The sequence below is a fragment of the Botryllus schlosseri genome, chromosome 13 (genome assembly GCF_051294905.1).
Source record: "Botryllus schlosseri isolate E-star chromosome 13, Bs_hap1, whole genome shotgun sequence".
Lineage (NCBI taxonomy): Eukaryota > Metazoa > Chordata > Ascidiacea > Stolidobranchia > Styelidae > Botryllus > Botryllus schlosseri.
In genome coordinates, this window is record NC_137248.1 from 20,337,284 (window position 1) to 20,350,600 (window position 13,317).

At 41.8% G+C, this 13,317-nt stretch overlaps 2 long non-coding RNA genes across 3 annotated transcripts in view; both read right to left on the reverse strand.

The window, feature by feature from the left end:
• The window catches only part of LOC145454219 (uncharacterized), a 161,087-nt gene that overhangs the window by 5,429 nt on the left and 142,341 nt on the right, over window positions 1–13,317 (reverse strand). The gene's annotated exons all lie outside the window — the stretch shown is intronic.
• LOC145454215 (uncharacterized) lies at window positions 6,179–13,232 on the reverse strand. Of its 2 annotated transcripts, XR_013920079.1 has the most exons (6): window positions 13,126–13,232; window positions 12,195–12,276; window positions 10,252–10,370; window positions 8,409–8,551; window positions 7,682–7,738; window positions 6,179–6,700 (listed from the first exon to the last, which is right to left on the reverse strand). It is a non-coding gene; the product is annotated as an uncharacterized LOC145454215 (long non-coding RNA). The 2 variants fall into 2 exon arrangements; XR_013920078.1 differs by having other exon boundaries at window positions 7,682–8,551.

A 13,317-nucleotide genomic window follows, 5' to 3' on the forward strand; every position in this document is an offset into this window, starting at 1 on the left:
GTGGGCCACAGCACATTTTTAAACCGGAAAATGGGCCACGGCGAAGAAAGGGCTGAGAACCCCTGTACTAGACTCTGAAATCGGTCACGCTAAAGATGTTAAGCACGAAGCTGCTTTACTCAGTATTGCCGATGAAAGAATTAGGCACGTTTTTCCTATCAGCTTTGTCATAAACGAGCCTACGTATTTAGGCGAAGCTCGAGTTAATCGAATTGCTAAAATTGGTCAAAATAACTCGGCCAATTTCTCCGGACAGCGCACATTGCAAAAAATTCGACTATTGTCGACCGGCAAGATTTAAATCGCATTCCCGTTCAAAAGTGTGTCGCGCTTTCTGCAGTGAATAATAGCTCAGCTTCTCTGAGACAATACATGACTGACGCGCAAAGGCAAATGACTTTGGTTGTTGACAAAATGAAGCGCATTACATACTACATGTACTACATGTTATATACTATCATACGGGAACTGTTGACCTTTGCCCAGCGTGCCGACGCTGGTTTTTCTGAGAGGAATAAATATGCGAGCGCAATACATTTGACTACCGCTCGCCGTATCTCTAATCTGTGATTTCGTAACCAAAATATTACGCTAAGATATGTTCGAATGTGAATCAGGTCTTGGGTATCTTTTGCTTGAATTCGTTAATATGGGGATTTATCTTGTGCACAAATAAAATTAACTTATCCCACAATCGTTGAATTCGTTAAGCACTATATCTTATGGGATTACCATACGCTAATAATGGAATTATGTCCCACATTTACTGAGAAAATATCACCGATTACACGATTGTATATGGAATTGAGATGCGGGAAATCGGGGGCTGGTCATTCGTTCGACCCGGGTGTGTGGATACGGGGTGGAGTTAAGAGCTAAACGCTTCCTTCTTTAGTGATTTATTCAGATACATGTATAAGTGCGAATATTACGACAAATGAAGAGAACATAACTTGTGGGGGGGGGGGGGGGTTGTTGTGGTGTATGAGTGGGTATGCTATTTCGAAAGGATGACGTTCATTCTTTCACTTAGCTGAGGGAATGGGTGTGGTCCGGGCTTGACTGTTTTGGCTATTGCTAAGCTTTGAGGTGGTTTGGGAAGGCCATTCGAGCGTGACGTATAAATTTTGTTTCTTTTCTATTTTCCGGATTTTTATATAACTATGAATCAAGCTCGCCACCTTTCACATCGCTCGATTTACACTTTTGAGAATCCATGTGAGCGAATTACGATCGTTTTCACAACTACTTACTTACTTGAGTAGATTTAAAGTCAGTCAATTCTACTTCTACTTCAAGTAGTTTTAGGTTTCTTAAGGAAAAAGTACTTCTACTCGTACTTGGGTCGATTTTGTTCGTCGCTACTTCTACTTTTACTGAGTAACTTTCTTGACTACTTTTACCACCTCTTTTTGTAGCAAGGTTTAGCTTTAGTATCTGTTTTTAATATTATTTTCATTATTCAGCTATATTTCATTCATAACTTACTAACGCTACCCTATTTTATATCTCTCGGCATCGCATGCGTACATTCAGCAGCATTGCAACGACTTAAACTATGACAAACATACCAACCAATACTATGAGATTTATCCCGCACTTCAACCATATGTTGCAATTGCTGAGGTAATTACTCCGCATAAAGACGACTATTAGAAAAAACGTATATTTCCACATTCTTAAGCCCTTGAAGCAACTATTACATTTCAGTTTTCGTTATAAATTTGAACAAACAATCATTGAACAGGCTTATAATGTATCTTTCAAGTTTCAAACATTTCTCAGTGCTTCAACAGCCTTATAATGACTCGATTAATATCAATTCTGTACCACGCCATAACGCGCTGCTTTATCATTTCTAGCCATTTGATTGACTTGTGATGAGTTGTTTGGAATTCACTTTGCAAACCTCAGCAGTAATACCCATCAATCGCACATTCGCTGTCAAGATTACGTAAACCATTACCCCGGCCGCACCGAGAATTTATTACTTGGATCGCAATTTCGCTGGCATGTTTGACTTACATTAGGAGTTCGCTAGTTAGCAGACTTCCTGTCCATATTGCATTTTCTTTCGCCACGTGCAAAATATTTTTCGCGCGTCTGCTCCTTACATTTTTTCCGCAGTCGGCAGTGATTGACCCCTTGCTTGCAACGCTGTAAGGGAACAGCGTGCCTTATTTTTTTAAATTGTTTCTGATATTGCTAACACCGTACTACTTAGGTAGGCCTACGCCTTCTCAGACTGGTTACTTATCGATAGGCTTTGTGTTTATTTCATGCTGTATTTGTTATCTTGCGCTAGTTGTAATCGTGCTAGTATATTCCCTTTCTTCGTCATGCTGTCGTGAGGTTTTTACAGAATTGACGAATACACGTGTCCGTCGTCCACGCTTCCGCGTTCCGGCGTACCAAGCTCCTACTCATGTGTGTGAATTCATCGAAACGATTTCGACAAACTCAAAAACAACGATCTTGCAATATACTTCGGGACGATTCTGAAACCACGTGCCGTCGCACAGCAACAGATCGCCGCTATTCCACCGGTGAAACTATATCAATATCTGGTAACGACCAATCAGCCGACCGACAGCGCCAACACGCGTACGTAGCCAAGTCGAATCTGCAACCCCGCACAGCCTCTAAGTGAGCTCTATATACGCTGAAATCTGTGTCAATCAGACAAATGATAAATCACAGACGAAAATTACGCAGTTCTTACAACCCGAGACGATGCCAGACCCCACAGGAAACCTGCACGTGCACGACAGTGCAGGCACACATGAGTTGAGTAACAAGTTGTACGCCGGAAACATTATCGATCGAGATTTTGTACGAATTTCACTGGCCAGGAACACACTTATGCATATGGACCACGGCCCGAAACTGAAGTTTACGCGGACTTGGGTATGTTGGTTACCCTAAGTCACAGTACAATATCGACCGAGATATTGCAATGTTGAACTGGCCACTATTGTATATATACCGGCCACACACTGAAGTTGATTTTGCCTTCACGTGAACAGCGGTGGTACCACTCATGATGAATTGGGCTGTCACGTGGATGAATTTGTATTTGTTTAGGCTTACTTTTTGCTTAGGATTAAATGGTTTTGTGTTATTCCATTTAGGTTAACTTGTATATTAGAAAAGCAGTATAAGACCTTACTCATGCAATTCTCATTCTAAAACTGAAACTGTATAGGCCTAATTTATATTTGTTTGTTTGATAACATTTCATGTAATTACTTTAACCCTTTTAATGGGGGGTCAATTTTTGCAGAACTGACCATCACTTTTCAAATTCATACCGTGGCCCCACCAAGTCTTGATTCGGAGCTGTTCCAGTTTAGAAGTGGGCGGAGTATAGCCTTCTACAGTTTCAGGCCTTGATCGACACCCCATGACCTGTTTAGGTTTTTTTATAAGACTAAATAAACAAACTTTTTTTCTGAAAAATCTCTTTCTCTCTCTCATTATTCAAGACTGACCCCCAGGATAGCGTCAGAGAGTCAAAAATCATGCCTCAGTGCGTAGCCACCGTTGCCTGGTTTCGAACAAGCCGTCAACCGTAGCCGTAGCCGCGCGGCTCGCCAGATATCGAGAAATCAAAGTACATGAAAAATTTACATATGGGCGTGGTCAGTGAGTGGTCATAATGGTCAAGTTCAAGATCAATATCGAATCGAACCTCTACCGCCCAGTTAATGGCATGAAACAACATGGTATAGTTTCTCTTGTCATATTTAACCATTTGCAGGCATAGTATACCAGTTTATGACTCATATTCCGTCACGAACTTGGACTTAAACTTGACTATGTTCTTGAAAATCACCGAAGCGTGACCATAATTACCAAACCCCCTCAGAAAACTCCCAAGAACAAGGTTTGATGTTCGAAACGGTGAAAAATTACGCAGAATACCGTACAAGTCGACTTCTGCTGTTCTGGCAGAATTTATGACTATATTTCCCACTCGGAAAATAGCCACTTTTTTCGGCATGCGTATTTTCGACCGAACTCCTCATGTATGATTGTCGGTACTAGAATATTTTCATGCCTTATACCTTGAAATTAGGTATCCTATTAATGAGGGGATAGCTGGCTGTCCATAGAAACCAAAATCAGCGCGCTACGAAATATACTTTTGGAGAAATTGGGAGATGAACTTGTACTTGGGTCACCAGTGACCCCCCCCCCCATATTAAAAGTGTTAAGGGCCGTTGAAATTTAAAGTCTTTACTCGTAATTGTCACTAACCGATCTCCTTTTATTGGGGGGGGGGGTGACCCTTCTGTACCAAATTTGCATTCGACATAGTAATTCAATTTTGTCATTTATGGTCGTATAATCTAATTGGCTTTTCCCTTAATTACCCCTAATTAAGTTCCTTTTCGAGAAGAGACTGTGTAGCTATCCAGCTGTGATCACTCGTCCATGATAGTCCGCTATGTCTCGAATAAGAAACTACTTCTTGTTGTGATGTCTTGACACTATATATAAGTGTATGTACACGTATTAGAGATTACTTTTGATTGAGACTCTATACGCAACTACTGCAAACGTCTGAATAAACCGATTGTATTGAGCATATATATCTGTTACGAAGAACTTCACCCAAGGCAACAGCTTCTCGAGATAAGTATTGTATAACCGAGCACCAACACGATTGGTTAGCTGTACTTTTATACAGCTCATCAGAGACAGTAAGCTCTAATTGCTGCACTATTCACGCTTGACGCGAAAAAAATCACATTTTCCAATATATGAATAAATCGGTTTTGTGCCGGGCATGATTTGTTAGAATAATGAGTTATAGACATCATGGAAGAGGGTGCATCATGATTCATGACATCGTAAAACTGTTGGGTTATAATATTGCAGCTAGTGGACCTTTGACGTGCCACAATTTTTTGTAGAATATTTTAAAATCTACTGAAGATTGATCTGATATCAGAGTTTTTGCGCGGTGTCGCCTAATCCGGGTTTTGATAGTCGTGACAAGTAGGCTATTGTTACTGTCATTGCCAAAGTCAAATTAAATCAGCGTTGGTTTTTGCCTTCGCCTAATAATGGAACGTATCAATAATATATCTATCTGCGTGTCGTTCGGCATCCTCCTATCTGTTCATTGCATCGCATTGTGTCTTGTCGCATTGTCCATTGTGTGTAACTTGTTTGGATGAAAATTATAACCCATTGATTGATTGATTGATTGATTGATATCTAAATATATAGTCATTATTGATCAGAGTAATAGCATTGTTTCTTGACGTTTTAGCGATCTTACCCGTTGTGCTTCTAATAAGATTTCTCGCTCCTGTCCAATTTCAATACAATTTCTGATAGTACCTATAGAATAAAATCAGAAAGCCCATTCCCCTAAAATCGCGCGTAGCGCGAAGACTATTTCCCAGTAGATTAGATTGGCGAAAAAAATATTCCACAGCATATAGACCTAATTCCACAATGCATCTCGTACCCCCTGATGTGCTGCTTCGTACTATGAAGATGTCTACGGACCCTAGTTAAGAGCCCCTGGAACAGAAATCTCCTATCGCCGGATAACTCATTGGTGTTACAGCTGTGGAGCGTAGCCTACTTCTACCCTACTCACCACCGATAATAACTTGGATAAAGAGAACAAACAACACGTAGCATGTAACTTACTATACGTCACGGGGGTCACATAATGCCAATGGTTGCCATACTGACCTGATTAGATAACTATAAGTAGTGAAGGTTGAATCGTTTATGCCCCGCCAATCCCAGAAGGCCACGTCGCCTTAATTGCCACGCCTACATTGCCGCATCATCCGCCCATTGCCGCGCCTATAGGATACCCCTTGCCACATCATCCGCCCATTGCCGCACCTATAGCACGCCCATTGCCACATCACCTGCGCAACATCATCAAGCGCCACGCCCATTGCTACATCATCCACCCATATAACACCCATTGCTACATCATCATGATTATGCGTACTGAGCTGTTTTTGAGAATATGAATTCTCGTGTAATACACTAAACTTTGAACTAGATTTCATAACGTCATCACAGAGGAATCAGCCAACTATCTTGATCTAGGTTGTAGGTTCGAACCCTGTAGTCACCGCATTTCATACGATTCACCACCTTTCATGTCTCCTAACTTTTACTCGGTCTCATTGAAATAGCATTGTATAGTGTACGATTTTATTTCGAAAAAAGAGCATATCAATGATATCGTTGATCGTTATTGCGCCGATTTGCGTGCTGAAATCCTCCAGATCGGTTGGTGTTTCGAGGTACACCGCTTTGCTGCCATCCGACGCTGCGATCCGAGTTCTTGCGTTCGATCTGACCGTTTTGTTTGATGTAGCGATCGTTGGCTTGTAGTATATACGATACGAGCGGAAGGTCGGGATTAGGAACAACTACGCTGGGCGAATAGATGACGAATTCGTCAGCTGGATTAAGAGGTTGATAATGCTCGATCCCGTCGCGAGTATACGTAACGACCAGACCTCCTTCATGCTTCAGAGTGGCTCGATATTTCTGAATGGTCCCGTTTGTGGAATGTACAAAGAGTTGATCCGAGGTCAATTCTGCTCCATTCGAAGCTTCGATACGTAATTTTGTGATGTCATTAAAAAGATACAAGTCTTTTCTATAGGGCCCCTGGGCCAGAATAGTATCTCCACGGATTGCTAGACTCATTCTTTGAAAAGAAATATCAAACATAAGTACAACAGTCATCACGCAATTCCACCTCGCCATCAAATTTAGTCGAGCCTCTTCTTATATTAGGTGTCGCATAACAGACATTACGAATATATTGCAACCCCTTGCGCTTTATGAGAAAAGGACACGTAGGATAAAACTTTGCATGCTCGAGCCAGGGGTCATCGCACGGCAACCAATTTTGAAACAGCCCACCACACGAGAAACACTTTAAATGATCCTTATAGCCCAAATAGAACAATCCGCAGTCTGCGAGCTCGGTTCCAGAGGTATTGATATTATCCGGCCATCGCATAAATGTGCTTAGTCTACGAGCATAGCGTACCATGTTATAGAAAACGGGATCATTCAACGGGGAGACAGTTACATCTCTATGCTTCGCATAGCATTCATAAATCTTTTCTCCTCTGTTATTTATCATAGCTTGGTACTGTTCAATGGGACCCGTGCGAGTTTCATCTTCGCTTATTTCTATGCTACTCGTGGTACCGATGCAAGCGCAGTTTAATGCAGCATAATTTGTAGGATCCACACCACGCTTAGGTAGCGAATCGCTTTGATCAATGTTCGACATTGCTATCCAAATTGATATACTCTCATGATTAGTATGCTTTATATAGATATTGAGCTATGCACCATCGAAAAATGTGCTTGGTACCGATCGAATGATAGGCCCCGAGGTCATATCACGGAAATTAGAACGTCGACTGCTCACAGAAAAAGACACGTACCTCATATCCGTTCCTGGTACGTATTATCATTAATTAGAATGCTAGTAAGAATACCACGAGTACAATCACGCACTCTCCGCGTGCAAAGCGCATGTAGTTCACTATATAAGAGAGGGTCGAATACGAACTAAACTATACTGCAAAAAGGATGTCGACAATGGAGAAAGCAAGCGACGTAGTTAGCGAATCAACAACTATGATTCCTGATAATCAAGCAGATACATTACCGATTGGTGATTTCGATTCCGATGTCGATGCAGAATTGATCGAAGTTACGATTGCAGCTGAAAAGAGTAAAGAGGCGGAAGCTAGTGATGATGACGTAACAATTATTGATGAGGCAGTGGCGCAATCTGATGAGGCTCCCTCAGCGGACATGATGACTCCAATCAATATTGGTATACCACGACCGGGGCCAGGCGAACCTAAATCTAAGCGCAGACTCGACTTCGATAAGAGCATACTACCAGTTGGTGCTCAATGTATGTCTCCACAGAGTACTGATAACTCGATAGCTGTGACCAGTGCTCAAAGCCCGCCTCACTCACCGATCACCGCCCCATGGAGAGTTTATTCGTCCCCTTTTCGCAATAAGCGACGTCGTATCGCTAATAACGTATTGGACGAGGAAAAGTTTGATGGTCTGATTTATAATTTGGATTACCCTCTACTTACGATTGATGATGGTGTACTATTTTTCCGTTCTCTCGAGCAGAATATCGAGGAGGTGTTGTTTGTTGATCGAAAACGGAGCCCTAATTTTCTCCGTGCTGTGTTCATTATCACTCTAATGGAGGGTCATATGCATAAGAAATATTTTGCGCCTCACTTCTTTATAGAAGGTAAAAATCAAACAGGGAAAGAAGTGTTGATCGATTTGTTGCTCTCTGATGATACCGCCAACTTTCTAGATCCTTTTCATCCGAATCTAGAGGCATTCAAATTTCACAGTACCGAGAAATCTATTTCAGTGATGCGCAATTGCGGGTCTCTATTTTTCGATAACAAGATGTTGCAGGAAGCCATTATGTACGTTCATCGCAGTCCTTTGCAGTCCGCTTACGGACAAGTAAAGCCGTCGTCGTTTTGGCTCGTATCTGAAATTCAGAATGGTAGTGATGTTATGTTACGAAATTTGGGTGGGATGTTTCAATCTAGCACAGTCATTATTCGCTTTGGTAATCAGTGTTATCCTTGCTACTTACCTGAGATGAATAAGCATGCTCGCCGTAAAATCATACATGATATATTTGCTCGTACATTCATACCGTCAGATTCCGAATTTGAGAGCGATTCCTCTTATGTTGAAAACGATGTGCATGCACGTGAATTTTATGCGAAATTCGATGAACTCAAACGACAGTACAATGACTGGTATATTTGATTTGTTTTCTCAGATTAATATGGAACCTTTTAATTGTGGTAAAGATCTAAATATGTTGTTACAACAATACGGTTCGGGAGACACAAGACGTACGCGAGATGCTACGACCGCCACCTTTGAAGGTTTCGTTGATGATGATATCAAGAGAGTTGCTACTTGGCGAAAAATGGTCTCATTGGAAGGATACGGGGAATGGCAAAAAGATTTTCTCGTTATAGCAAAAAATGTGCTTAAAGATATCGATAAATTTGCTCCCAACGCTGATGAACTGCGTAACTTAGAAAATATCAAATTCCTGTTCCTTTATGAAGCTTTCAAGTGTAAATTGCGACTGAAATACGGAATAAATTTATGAATGTGTATTTTTGCAGAATATACTTAAAAATATATGGCTCGTCGAAGACGCTACGAAGAAGATGCCAGCTTCATCATTGATGAATCGCTCGGTTTTAATAACGACGCAACAGAGCTTATGCAATCGCACTCCAACTCGATTATCGATTCCGAATGGATTAACAGCAGAAGGGTTGCAAGAGGTGCGAGAGAGGTGATCAATGTACGTCTGCTCGCGAGAGGTATGGATGATATTCATGCACGCATGTCATCGATATACCCGAGAAGATTGCGACAATTCAAAGTGAACTATGCATATGGCTTCCTGCTGTTTAATCGAGAGACAGAAAGACATAGCTATTTTCATCCGCAATCAACCCATGCTGTTTTGGATCTCCCGAGACCTATACTTTCACGTGGGGACTTTGATCGTTTCATCAACGAAATCGATCTATCAGCTGCTTACGAGCAAGCGAGGCAAGCGAGACCGGACACTAAGTTTTATTGCGTTGCTATATTACATATCCAATTTTTCTTGTACGAAATGCCCCGAGTTTTATTGGGCTGCCCTAGCGCATCGATATCTAAGGAACTATCAAACTGTCGTTATATAAGAACGTTTATTCGAACTAGACGTGGAGAAGCGATTAACGATTCGCTATGCCTGTTCCGTTGCTTATCCTTTTTCATCAAGAAAAAACAAGACGAGAAGCACGTAGCACAATTGGCCTCTCAATTTCGTGAACGTTACCGTATCCCTATTGATGATGGTGTACCGCTCGATGAACTGAGCAAAGTCGAGGAATGTTTTCACGTAAAGATACTTGTTTATGAAAAACGTGATCATCAAGCATTTTTATTGCGACAATCCGAAGCGGATGGGGCAGTGGTTCATATACACATGGAAAGTGCACATTCTTGCCTGATCACAAATATCGAACTTTATTCCCAGACATTTTTTTGTGAATCGTGTAAAGTTTTCTTTTCAAGCAAAAGCAATTTGACGCGTCACTTAAAACGCGAATGCACAACGTCCCAGACACGGAAATATGCTAGCGGTGTATATCGTCCGAAACCCACCGTATTCGAGCAATTGGAATCCGAAGGCATTTTCGTCGAGGAACAAAAGAGGTTCTTCCCGTACCGTATGTGTTTTGACTTTGAATCCATGCTCGTGAAGGATGAGCTCAGAGCTAATTCTGCAAAAGTAGAATACGTTAATAGGCACGTTCCCGTCTCAGTTTCCTTATCGAATAACGTAACGAATGAAACAAAAACTTTCATATCAGACGGTTGCCCGCAGACGTTAATCGATGAAATGATTGGGGAAATTTATCGCGTACAGGAACTCGCCTCAGCCGAAATGCGAGAATCTTTCGCTAATGAAATAATCGAACTTGAGAATTTGATTGAAGAACGGAAATTGATCGATCCTACTAATAGAAGATCCTATTTGGATTATATCTCGCTTCGACTCCATACGTGGCTCGACCAGATACCCATAATCGGTTTCAATTCTTCGCGCTACGATCTGAATTTATGCAAAAAATATCTAATCAAATCCTTGCACAAGGAAAGCGGATTCTTCGTTTTGAAAAGGAACAGCGCCTATTTGACAATCGCAACGCACAGATTAAAATTTCTGGATATTTCGCTATTCCTGAGTCCGGGTTATAGTTTGGACGCTTACATGAAGCTATACGGGGATGGGGTAAACGCAAAATTTTATTTCCCCTACGAATATCTCGATAGCATCGAGCGCCTCGATGAAACGTCGCTGCCGAGCCATGAATCGTTTTACAACGCGTTCCGCAATTCGAATATAACGGACGAGCAATACGCAGAATGCGTCGCTGTATGGGAACGCGAGGGTATGACCACATTCCGTGATTTTCTCCGATATTACAACGAAGGTGACGTCATTGGCTTCTTGACCGCGCTGAATAACAATTTCGAATTTTACAAAACGCTCGGCATCGATATGTTCAAGGGTAACGTGAGCCTTCCGAATATAGCGAGTAGGCTGATGTTTCGTGATTGCTATGATATCACTCTTCTGAATAAGGCCAATGCTGACCTTCACGAAACGATTCTGAACAACTTGGTAGGAGGTTTATCACAGATTACGTCACGGTACGCTATGGCGGATGAAACGAAAATACGCAGTCTTCGCTACGGTGACAGTGCTAAAACCGTCAAAAAAGTAGTAGGATATGACGCAAATGCCCTCTATTTGGGATGCATAAATCAAAATATGCCAACGGGTTACCCTATTAGGTGGATTTATGATGAGGAAAAGCAAAAATTCCATAAACAGCGCGTCTGGCCTACTCATGCGGAGCGCGAATGGTTGGAATACGAAAGTCACGTTCGTGATATCAAAATTCAGCACGCTTGGAACGGTAGTCAAGTGAGAATCGGGAATAAAGGTCTATTTGTCGACGGGAACGCCGGTAAACTCATCTTTCAGTACGATGGGTGCTATTACCACGCTTGTAGGAGCTGCTTCCCCGATAAAGAGAACACCGAGAGGCGTGAACTCACCAAACAAAACACGGAATATTTGGAAAAATTGGGATATACCGTTATCCGAATGAAGGAGTGCGTTTGGACGAATATGAAACGAGACCCTGAAATTGCGCAATTTGTCTCAAAGTTCGAGCGTAAAGTCACGAAAGCTTATTATCTCACTGAGGCGCAGTTACTCAAGCGCACGCTCGACGGTTCGTTTTTCGGGGCAATCGAGTGTGACATTCATTGTCCCGACCATTTAAAATCGAAATTCGAAGAGTTACCTCCTTTTTTCAAACATATGGAAGTAAACGAGTGCGATATCGGTGAACATATGCGTGAATACGCCAAAGAAAACAATATTAAGTTTCCAAAAAAATTTCTGGGCTCTAGTTATTTCACGAAAAAACAGTTGTTTAATACGGATTTGCTTCAATGGTACTTGAAAAGCGGCATGATCGTCACTCGCGTATTCCAAGCTGTCGAATATGAACCAAAACAAGTTTTCACACCCTTCGTTGAGCGGGTATCCTCTGAGCGTCGCAAAGGCGATGTCCTCCCAAAAGATCCGGCCCGTGAAATGGAAGCGTTGACCTGGAAGACGATTGGAAATAGTGCTTTCGGCCGCACTATTCAAAACCCTAATAAATATAGGGAACATGAATACGTTACGTTGGAAGAATTACCGTCGCGCGTTGAAAAAAAATTTTTTGTCGATGCTGTTGAAATTGATAAGAGCGATGAAGGCTTGCTCGAAGTAGCTACGCGTCCGCTAAACATTTGTCACGAAAACCCAGTCATTGTGGGCTTCTTTATATTCTGCTGTGCCAAGCTGAGAATGCTCCAGTTTCTATATGACTGCCTACATGTGTATTTGCACGATAGCGATTGGGCTTTCCTCGAAACAGATACTGATTCGGCGTACATAAGCTTAAGCTCCGATACGATCTATTCTCTCATCAAGCCTTCCATGAAAAAACAATTTTTTGAAAATCACGACAAATGGTTCGTGGCTCGCGCATGTGCAGAGCATAAATGTGATTTTGAACGAGATCCCGTCGGTTTTAAAACTGATAAAGCTTGCTGCATTGAGGTTCGCAATTACTCGAAACGTATACCGGGTTTATTCAAAGAAGAGTGGATCGGAGACGGGTTTATAGGGCTCAATTCCAAGACCTATTATTGCAAAGGCGACACCGATAAGTACAGCTCGAAAGGGCTTCAAAAAACAGCCAACAAAACTTTCAAAGATTTCCACGGCATTCTTCAAAATAGATCGATCACGGGTGGCGTCAATAGTGGTTTTCGTTGCTATGGGAGCGATATGTTTACGTATAAGCAATATCGAAGTGCTTTGAGTTATGGTTATTATAAAAGGATTGTGCTTGATGATGGAATTCATACATTGCCTTTATCTCTGTAATAAATGGATCGAATACGTACATTGCATGCTCCGTTTCGGATGATCGTAGCTGGTCCGAGCAGTAGCGGGAAGAGTTATTTTACTTATGAGTTGGTCAAGAACGCAGAGAAGATGATTAGACCAGCTCCTGAAAAAATTGTATGGCTGTATAATAATTATCAGGCGTTATACGATAAAATGAAAGGGGTAGAATTCTCGCAAGGGCTCTCCGA